This window comes from Salmo trutta, chromosome 12 (genome assembly GCF_901001165.1).
Source record: "Salmo trutta chromosome 12, fSalTru1.1, whole genome shotgun sequence".
NCBI classification, from domain to species: Eukaryota; Metazoa; Chordata; class Actinopteri; order Salmoniformes; family Salmonidae; genus Salmo; species Salmo trutta.
Window position 1 is genome coordinate 69,981,376 of NC_042968.1, and position 9,991 is coordinate 69,991,366.

At 42.2% G+C, this 9,991-nt stretch overlaps 1 long non-coding RNA gene across 1 annotated transcript; it reads left to right on the forward strand.

Moving 5' to 3' along the window:
* Window positions 1–228: 228 nt before the first annotated feature.
* Window positions 229–1,072, forward strand: LOC115202757 (uncharacterized). The gene is made up of 2 exons (XR_003880047.1): window positions 229–260; window positions 708–1,072. It is a non-coding gene; the product is annotated as an uncharacterized LOC115202757 (long non-coding RNA).
* The last annotated feature ends 8,919 nt before the right edge of the window (window positions 1,073–9,991 follow it).

Below are 9,991 nucleotides of genomic sequence, written 5' to 3' on the forward strand. Positions count from 1 at the left end.
AAGCAGACACCTACGTAGATGGCATCTCAGGTAAGCAGCACTGGGCTGTACTGGCGTATCCGAAAAATTATATCTGCTGCTTTAGATTGAATGGTCATATCTCAGTTATTGTTTTCTTATCTATCAAAAATAAGCTGTTTTCTTTACTTTCAGAGAGCAAGCTGACCAAGGGGTCGAAAATGTAGATATTGCCAGATGTTCACTGTCCGAAGAACAGGCCGTGGAAGCTTTATTGCTGGCAAAAGTATCCATAACCAGAGGTAATTAAACTCTTCTGTGTTCTTTTTCTCTCTTCATCTCTGCCTGTCTTGTTGTACATGGAACCTGTCTCACATGCATTCATTAAAAAAACCTTAAGATGTCAGCTGCTAATTTTCAGATTTACACAACATAAACACAGCCGTTTTCACTGGATTATCTGTTGCTGCCAAGTCATGATTTCTCTGGGGGTTAGCCTTGCAATAACCAAGTGGGGAGACACATAGCCCTCTATATTTAAATGTTTCAGGTACACTCCGATAGGTGTCTGCGTCACATACAGTATCTTCTATTGACATTATATTCTATTGCTTTTCCTCATGCGTCTGTTTTTCAGCATAAAGTACTCTGTAGCCACTTAGTGTGGACACCAGGTGAGACCACACACACACAATAACAGTCTCTCTTCTTCACTTCATCCCTCTCCCACTTCTCCCTAAATCCTCTAGGTTATATCAGCTGTTTTGGTGAACCCCTCCCGCATCTGAACTGGCTGACACAGACGGCACAAGATGATCATCGGTGAGATGTCACTTGGTCGGGTCAACAGGAAGTATTATTAAAAAGTTGAGATTTACATTGAAATACAGACAGAGATGTAGTAGTCCCAGAGTTAATGATCCAAGGTCAGTTTTGCATTTCACCTCCTGATTTAAGATGACTGAAATTGAACTCAGCTTTCCAAAAAATGTGATTAACCACAGTAAATCTATCACTTAAAAACAGCATTTTGTGTTTACTTGGGTTATCTCTGTGTAATATTAAAATTTGTTTGATGATCTGAAACATTTAAGTGTGACAAATGTGAAAAAAATAAGAAATCAGGAAGGGCAAATACTTTTTCACAGCACTGTATGTATTTATAACACCTGGATAATGAAATTCTTTCAAAAAAGCGTTTCACGTTCTCCACTGGTTGAAATTAAGTATCTCATTGAAATACTATCCTGTGTCCTCAGATTAATGCAGATGAAGGGAGTTAGATATGCATCGTTTCTGTATATGAATTATAAATCAATCATGTTTCTAGTCTATTGCATAGTTACAATGTGTAATCATTGCTGTCCCAGGAGCAGGAGTGGTAAACACTGTTGAAGTGTATAATTGTAATACATACATGCAGGACACAGCATCATTCAAATAATGGAGTTTGATATGACTGAAAAAGAATGTCTCAGAGATTCATACCTGAACTGCACCTTTATTTGCCAGGGAAGAGTACATGATCAGTGATTAAATGTACAGGCGACAATGTGGGAATCTCATGTGTGGTAATAACTACAGTACATGTGTACTGTATATAGGACTTGCATTCTTGGCACAATAAAGTTATTCTATTCTATCCATAGGCTTCATTGATGCCATTCAGACTTGAAGTTGATACAACAACTATGATAGCTGAGGTTCATAGATTGGTATGAATATTAGTTCAGAACCTAACGTTTTAGGGTCCATACACAGATCGGCTTCATACTGTAGCTAGCTACACATCCATAGGCATACAGTTAGCTAGCTGTGTCACTTCAGCTGCATTGCAAGGCAAGCTTACACAATTGTACATTCAATTTGCAGTAAATACTTTAGCTAGCTAGATTCTTTACATCCACTGTTTCACAATATGACAGTCTGGTTTGCTGGTTTTCTCAGGAGTCCCTAAAATATGAAACAACACAAATTACAAATGCATTCTCCTAACATTAGCTAGCTGGCTAATGTTAGCTAGTCAGATAACTTGCAAAATAGCGATTTTCGTAAATTAACTTTAAGACAAAAAAATAGGCACAAACATTTGTTTCTACATTAACTAACATATTCCTCTCAATTGTAAATGTTTTGCTTGACTCGTTATGACGTTATACCTACTTACATCTGGTTCCACTGTAATGTTTTGTCAGCCATCTTTGTTGAAGAACCCCACAAGGCAAGGGTGGCTTGCATCAAATTCGTCATTGGAACCATTCGATATGATTGGTCACATAAAAACTTTAGGACCCAAATGCATAATGAGTGCTCTAACTCCCCCTTGTGGTGATCTGGAGCAATGAAGCCATGACACTGGGTACCTCTAAGTCCCACGGTGCAAGCTCACAACTTTTAAAGGAGCAACCATTGTAGACAAGGTGCAATAGATGGTATAAAATACAGTATATACAGTTGACGTCAGAGTTTTACATACTCCTTAGCCAAATACATTTAAACTCAGTTTTTCACAATTCCTGACATTTAACCCTGGTAAAAATTCCCTGTCTTAGGTCAATTAGGATGACCACTTTATTTTAAGAATGTGAAATGTCAGAATAATAGTAGAGAGAATGATTTATTTCAGCTTTTATTTCTTTCATCACATTCCCAGTGGGTCAGAAGTTTACATACACTCAATTAGTATTTGGTAGCATTGCCTTTAAATTGTTTAACTTGGGTCAAACATTTTGGGTAGACTTCCACAAGTTTCCCACAATAAGTTGGGTGAACTTTGGCCTATTCCTCCTGACAGAGATGGTGTAACTAAGTCAGGTTTGTAGGCCTCCTTGCTCGCATACACGTTTTCAGTTCTGCCCACAAAATATTCTAAAGGATTGAGCTCAGGGCTTTGTGATGGCCACTCCAATATCTTGACTTTGTTGTCCTTAAGCCATTTTGCCACAACTTTGGAAGTATGCTTGTGGTCATTGTCCATTTGGAAGACCCATTTGCGACCAAGCTTTAATTTTCCTCTCTGATGATGCCATCTATTTTGTGAAGTGCACCAGTACTTCCTGCAGCAAAGTACCTCCACAACATGATGCTGTCACCCCCGTGCTTCACGGCTGGGATGGTATTCTTTGGCTTGCAAGCCTCCCCCTTTTTCCATCCAAATATAACGATTGTCATTATGGCCAAACAGTTCTATTTTTGTTTCAACAGACCAAAAAGTACGATCTTTGTCCCCATGTGCAGTTGCAAACCGTAGTCTAGATTTTTTTATGGCGGTTTTGGAGCAGTGGCTTCTTCCTTGCTGAGCTGCCTTTCAGGTTATGTCGATGTTGGACTCGTTTTACTGTGGATATAGATACTTTTGTACCTGTTTCCTCCAGCATCTTCACAAGGTCCTTTGCTGTTGTTCTGGGATTAACTTGAACTTCTCGCACCAAAGTATGTTCATCTCCAGGAGACAGAACGTGTCTCCTTCCTGAGCATTATGATGGCTGTGTGGTCCCATGGTGTTTATACTGGCGTACTATTGTTTGTACAGATGAACGTGGTACCTTCAGGCATTTGGAAATTGCTCCCAAGGATGAACCAGACTTGTGGAGGTCTACAATATTTTTTCTGAGGTCTTGGCTGATTTCTTTTGATTTTCCCATGATGTCAATTAAAGAGGCACTGAGTTTGAAGGTAGGCCTCGAAATACCTCCACAGGTACACCTCCAATTGACTCAAATGATGTCAATTAGCCTATCAGAAGCTTCTAAAGCCATGACATTATTTTCTGGAATTTTCCAAGCTGTCTAAAGCCACAGTCAACTTAGTGTATGTAAACTTCTGAACCACTGGAATTGCGATACAGTGAATTATAAGTGAAATAATCTGTCTGTAAACAATTTTTGGAAAAATTACTTGTATCATGCACAAAGTAGATGTCCTAACCGACTTTCCAAAACTATAGAGATTGTTAACAATAGTTTGTTAGCAAGAAATTTGTGGAGTGGTTGAAAAATGAGTTTCATTGACTCCAACCTAAGTGTATGTAAACTTCCGACTTCAACTGTACATGTGATATGAGTGAGTAATGTAAGATACAGTATGTAAACATTATTAAAGGGGCATTATTTAGAGTGGCATTGTATAAAGGAACTAGTGATCAATTTTTTAAAGTGGCCAGTGATTGGGTCTCAATGTAGGCAGCAGCTTCTCTGAGTTAGTGATTGTTGATTAGCAGTCTGAAGGCCTTGAGATAGAAGCTGTTTTTCAGTCTTGCGGTAACAGCTTTGATGCACCTGTACTGACCTCGCCTTCTGGATGGTAGTGGTGTGAATGGGCAGTGGCTCGGGTGGTTGTTGTCCTTGATAATCTTTTTGGCCTTCCTCTGACATTGGGTGCTGTAAGTGTCAAGGAGGGCAGGTAGTTGGCCCTGGTGATGCGTTGTGCAGACTGCACCACTCTCTAGAGAGCCTTGTGGTTGAGAGAGGTGCAGTTGCCGTACCAGGCTGTGTTACAGCCCGACAGGATGCTCTTGATTGTGCATCTGTAAAAGTTTCTCAGGGTTTTGGGTGACAAGCCACATTTCTTCTGCACTCTCTGTGTGGGTGGACCATTTCAGTTTGCCTGTGATGTGTACGCCTAGGAACTTAAAACTTTCCACCTTCTCCACTGCTGTCCCTTCGATGTGGATGGGGGGGTGCTCCCTCTGCTGTTTCATGAAGTCCACGATCATCTCCTTTGTTTTGTTGACGTTGAGTGAGAGGTTGTTTTCCAAACAGCACACTCCAAGTGCCCTCACCTCCTCCCTGTATGCTGTCTCGGCGTTGTTGTGTATCAAGCCCACTACTGTTATGTCGTCTGCAAACTTGATGATTGAGTTGGAGGTGTGCATGGCCATGCAGTCGTGGGTTAACAGGGAGTACAGGAGGGGGCTGAGCACACACCCTTGTGGGGCCCCAGTGTTGATGGTCAGCGAAGTGGAGATGTTGTTTCCTACCTTCACCACCTGGGGGCGGCCTGTCAGAAAGTCCAGGACCCAATTGCACAGGGCAGGGTTGAGACCCAGGGCCTCCAGCTTGATGATGAGCTTGGAGGGTACTATGGAGTTGAATGCTGAGCTGCAGTCAATGAACAGCATTCTTACATAGGTATTCCCTTTGTCTAGATGGGATAGGGCAGTGTGCAGTGTGTTGATTGCATCGTCTGTGGACCGGGCGGTATGCAAACTGAAGTGGGTCTAGGGTGGCCGGTAAGGTGGAGGTGATATGATCCTTGACTAGTCTCTCAAAGCTCTTCATGATGACAGAAGTGAGTGCTACGGGGCGGAAGTCATTTAATTCAGTTATCTTTGGCTTTTTGGGTACAGGAACAATGGTAGCCATCTTGAAGCATGTGGGGACAACAGACTGGGATAGGGAGTGATTGAATATGTCCGTAAACACACCAGCGAGCTGGTCTCTGCATGCTCTGAGCATACGGCTAGTGATGCTGTCTGGGCCAGCAGCCTTGCCAGGGTTAATACGTTTAAATGTTTTACTCACGTCAGCCACGGAGAAGGGGGGGGGGTGGGGTGCAGTCCTTGTTAGCAGGCCGCGATGGTGGCACTGTGTTATCCTCAAAGTGGGCGAAGAAGGTGTTTAGTTTGTCTGGAAGCGTGACGTTGGTGTCCGTGACGTGGCTGGTTTTCTTTTTGTAGTCTGTGATTTCCTGTAGACCCTGCCACATACGTCTCGTGTCTGAGCCGTTGATTTGCGACTCCACATTGTACCTGTACTGGCGTTTCGCTTGTTTGATTACTTTGCGGAGGGAATATACACTGTTTATATTCAGTCATATTCCCAGGCCTCTTTCCATGGTTAAATGTGGTAGACCGCGCTTTCAGTTTTGCGCGAATGCGGCCATCTATCCACGGTTTCTGGTTAGGGTAGGTTTTAATAGTCACAAAGGGTACAACATCTCCAATGCACTTCTTTATAAACGCACTCACCGAGTCAGCGAATAGGTCAATGTTGTTCTCTGAGGCTGACCGGAACATATTCCAGTCCGCGTGATCAAAATAATCTTGAAGAGTGGCTTCCGATTGGTCGGACCAGCGTTGAATGGTTCTCGTCACTGGTACATCTTGTTTGAGTTTCTGCCTATAGGACAGGCGTTGTGGTCGGATTTGCCGAAGGGAGGGCGGGGGAGGGCTTTGTATGCATCGCGGAAGTTAGAGTAGCAGTGGTAGAGGGTCTTGCCCATGGGCGTAGCGCAATCAATATGCTGGTGGGATTTAGGTAGCCTTGTTCTCAAATGAGCTTTTTTTAAATCCCCAGCTACAATAAATGCGGCCTCAGGATATATGGTTTCCAGTTTGCATATAGTCCAGTGAAGTTCCTTGATGGCCGTCTTGGTGTCTGCTTGAGGGGGAATGTACACATCCGTGACTATAACTGATGAGAATTCTCTTGGTAGGTAAAATGGTTGTAATGAATTCTCGGTCGGGTGAGCAGAAGGACTTGAGTTCCTGTATGTTGTTATGATTACACCAAGAGTCGTTAATCAGTAAGTATACACCCCCACCCTTCCTCTTCCCAGAGAGGTGTTTATCTCTCTGTTGGCACGATGCATGGAGAAGCCGTGGCTGAACTGATTCCAATAACATATCCCGAGAGAGCCATGTTTCCGTGAAGCAGAGACTGTTACAATCTTTTATGTCTCTCTGGAAGGCAACCCTTGCTCGAATTTCATCTACCTTGTTGTCAAGAGACTGGACATTGGCTAATAGCATACTCGGGAGCGGTGGGCGATGTGCACGCCTACGAAGCCTGACCAGGTGGCCGCTTCGTCTGCCCCTTCTGCGGCGCCATTGTTTTGGGTCGACTACTGGAATTAGATCCATTTTCCTGGGTGGTGGTCCGAACAGAGGATCCGCTCCTGATTTAAAGGTCAGATTGGATTACCAAATCCAAATCCCTATCTGAAGGATCAGAATAAAAAATGTCAGATTTGAAAAACCCAATTCTAACACTTAATCCTATCTAACTGCCAAAATCCAATCAGATAACTTTTGAAAAACTGGGCCCAAATCACTGCACAGCTGCACAGACAGAGCTTTGCCGAGCATCCAGGATTGCGCTCATGCTTCTCAGAAATACATATGGACAACCACCCCCGCCACCCCACTGATAGAAAAACCTCCTTTTAGAAAGATAAATATTTGGAAGGTGCGCGCCAATAAAAATCAATCTTTACTTGATTGTATAAAGTTTATCTTCCATCACTAAGAATGTGGTGAATGATGATTTTGGATGGAACTGAAGGCCCAGAGCTGAGTCCAATCTGGCAGGGAAGGCTGTACTGTCATTGCCTCATCTTCCCCCATCAGAGGCCCAATCCAAATGGCTAACTGCCTCTCACAGCGTTGCTAGGAGGCTAAAGGTCTTCAGAGCAGAGACTGAAATTATGGAATAAAAATTGTGACACGAGGTTTTCTGTCTTTCTGGGGTATACTAAAGAGATATGAAAAAGTGTGTGTGCATTTGTGTGTGTGTCTCAGTGTGTGTGTGTATCATTTCTCCTTCTCGCGTCATTTACTTTTTTTTATTAATAGTTTATATGGCATAATGGAAGAAAGGTCACTACTTTTAGTTTTCTGTGAAGTGTGCATGTACAGTACCATATGTGCTTTTACTGTACAGCTAAATCAGCTGACAAGAAGTGAATAGAAAGGGAAAAGGAGCATCCATTACAAAAAGAGGACCACATTGACCAAGATTTATTAGTCTGTGATTATATGAGCAGTTATAAATACTCAGAGAAGGGTAATCAGGAACACGTTGTGAATCAGCCTCTTTACCAATAAAGCAACATTCATTTAGGCAGTAGCGAGCTTAAGTAAAATCACTGGAGAAGCCAATCAATAAAGGCAAGCCATATTACAACCGACTGTATATGATGTGCTAATTGCGTTGTTTGCTCTATAACCTGTTAGTTCATATGCCTGGACACCGTGATATTAGAGGCCGAGACCATAAGAAGGACAACAACACAATGAGATGCAACAATTCAAGTTTTTTATGTCAATAATGACATTTGGATTGTGATATGATTGGTCTGAAGCCAAATCCAAACTGGATTCCTTGACACTTTTTTTTTTGGTGTGCTAGGACCATTCACAACTCAGCTCACTAGGTTTAGCTCAACGCTGATTGGCTGTTCTTTTATTTCATTTTTTTTTATCAGGGGAAGCTCGCTGGCTTCCCTTGGATGCAATGCTACGGCAACAATGTCATACTCTTTCTGACCAGATAGCATCAGATCGATACACTACACATACTGAGGGGTTCTGTTTCATGCGCTCAGATGCTTTTCTGGTGAGATACATTCATCCTCCTATGAATTGAAAGAAATTTACGAAACAGAGTGATGAACATTAAATTGTTTTATGTTTTTTTCTTTATTCCTGGTAAGTGTTCGGGGAATCCCGGCTTCCTTTGAGATCCATGAATACACGCCACTGACTTTAGAATAAAATAAATGTCCACTTGTTTAGGAAAGTGCTAACAGAAGAATGATTATGGTAAAATTGGTCGTTGCGTTGTGGGGGCCTATAAATATAGATCTAAGATTTCCTTTTTGGAAACTTGTTGGAGAACATGGCCGCCTGGAATCTTGGTCAAAATGGAGCTGTGATGGAAATAGCAGCTGATGTTATTTTGGAGGGAAAATGTAGACTAGCTCTACTTTGACCTCCCATCACTCTCTTTGGGTGAGAAATGGGAAGCTCCCAATTGTGGATTGTGTGTGTGTGTGTGTGTGTGTGTGTGTGTGCGTGTGCAGGCGTGTGTTTGCGCGTGCATGTGAATGTGCAGGCGTGTATTTGTGTGTCAGTTACTTTCATCTTCTGTCTCCGACTCCTGGTGTGTAATTTCCAGCAGTCTGCGCCACACTGCTTTTAGAGGTTTTTAGCGTGGGAACAAGGGATGCTCGTGAAGTAGCTTTTGGCGGTGACATCATCAGTTGTGGCCCAGGACTGCTGGGGGATTTACTGGCTGCTGAGTGGATGTTGATGCTACACAGCACTCCTCCTGCCAAAACACTGTAGACCTCACGGCTGAAATATTTAATATTAGCTTTGTATTTTGAACATCAAAGGCACATGCAGACAAGCAGGCTTCAGCTCCATTATGGCCTGAAACGGGTTTTAATTGTCTGTAGTACAACTTTTCCCACTCTAACTCAACCTGTGTTGACATTGTTCAGTGTTTTTCTCAGCTGAAGCTAAACAGGCCAATAGAGTCAGGTGGGCACTTTGTAGTTCAGTTCTTCAATTCTTCTGCCCTTTGGGCATGACTTTTTATTTTTGATTCAGCCTTACAAAGGGTGACAATGTGACACATTCTATACAAACTTTTGTGACACATTCTATACAAAAGGATGACCTCATATTTTTTCGTATTTTTCATGTGTTTTCTTTCTGTTATAAAATTGTTATTGATTATTATTGTATTGTTGGGTTTTGATTTAGCAATAAAGGCATTTCACTGGACTTATGTATGTGACATTAAAACTTGAAACTGAAAAAATAAATTGATTCATATTCTATGATGTTCTGCACGGGCATGACTCCACAACGTCTCCAACAATGAGCTCAGTCAGTAGATGTAAGCTGTCATCTCCACAGTTTTCAGTAGGTGAACCACCACAGTGCCACTTATGTGACTGACTCATCATCCAGCCCGCTAGCCAGTGGCTGCTAAGAAACATTAGCTTCTGTATTTCCATAGTTTTCCATTATTATGTTCATGTCTTGGTTTGTCTGTGGCAATCGACTTAGCCAGAGCACAACATAATCACTCTGAAGTAAGACCCTGAAAAACACAGAGAGTAAATGTAGGTTAATTTACTCCAAGATGTCTTCAGGGACAAGAAATCATTGTTGCGTTGGTATATGGTGAGTAACCATAAAGGCATTAGTAATGTCTGGTGATGATGTATGCGTGTGTGGTGGGTCTGAGTCATAATCTGACTGAGATACAACCAAGAAGTGTGAGGGAGTGTTATATGTTCT